The sequence below is a fragment of the Pseudophryne corroboree genome, unplaced genomic scaffold (genome assembly GCF_028390025.1).
Source record: "Pseudophryne corroboree isolate aPseCor3 unplaced genomic scaffold, aPseCor3.hap2 scaffold_1270, whole genome shotgun sequence".
In the NCBI taxonomy this organism is placed as follows: domain Eukaryota; kingdom Metazoa; phylum Chordata; class Amphibia; order Anura; family Myobatrachidae; genus Pseudophryne; species Pseudophryne corroboree.
Genome location: NW_026967895.1, coordinates 40241 through 41249, shown reverse-complemented (window position 1 = coordinate 41249; position 1009 = coordinate 40241).

Here is a 1009-nt window from a genome sequence, read left to right as displayed (position 1 = left end):
AGTTACAGCCAAAATTGGCAAAATCCATTCGATTTATGATTATGGCAATAAAAGATGTTTTGCACATCACAGAGGAACCCCCTGTCGCTGACAAGAGGGTACATATGTACAAGGGTAAGAAGCCTGAGGTAACCTTTCCCCCCTCACACGAGCTGAACGAGTTATGTGAAAAAGCTTGGGAATCTCCAGATAAAAGACTGCAGATTTCCAAAAGGATTCTTATGGCGTATCCTTTCCCATCAACGGATAGGTTACGATGGGAATCCTCCCCTAGGGTGGACAAAGCATTAACACGCTTATCCAAGAAGGTAGCCCTCCCGTCCCAGGATACGGCTACCCTCAAAGAGTGTGCTGACCGCAAACAGGAGATTACCCTGAAGTCCATTTATACACATTCAGGTACCTTACTCAGACCGGCAATTGCGTCGGCCTGGGTGTGTAGTGCTGTAGCGGCATGGACAAATACCTTATCTGAGGGGATGGATACCCTAGATAAGGATACTATTTTATTGACCCTGGGGCATATAAGAGATGCTGTCCTATATATGTGTGTATGCAAACTACAGGTGGTGCTGCAGGGCCCACACCCTTTTACTTGTCTTGTAGAGCAGCTCTGAAGCTGTTACAGTGCCCAGCTGCTGCAAGAAATCAGCTTGAATGCTTCAGGGGCTTGGGCATGGCCAACATGAGCCCCACACCGAAGGAGGGTGGGGGTGTTTAATGCAAACTTGGGGTTATCCAAGCGCCGCAAAAGGCCGCCATGCCCTGCATGCCCCTTTTCTCTTTTCATATACAGATGAGGGTTCCAGCCAACTTTGGCCCACTGCTTGGATGACATCACCGTATGCAAATCCGTCTGCTGCAGACCTTCCCCCAGGAATGATTGCAATAGTTGTTGCATATGGTTTAATGTATGAGGGTGCTTCAGTATTAGGCAGCCTTCCGCCCTCCCATGTTCATCTGAAAAGATGTGGTCTCCCTGCAGTTGTTGTCCCCAGACGAGAGTTCC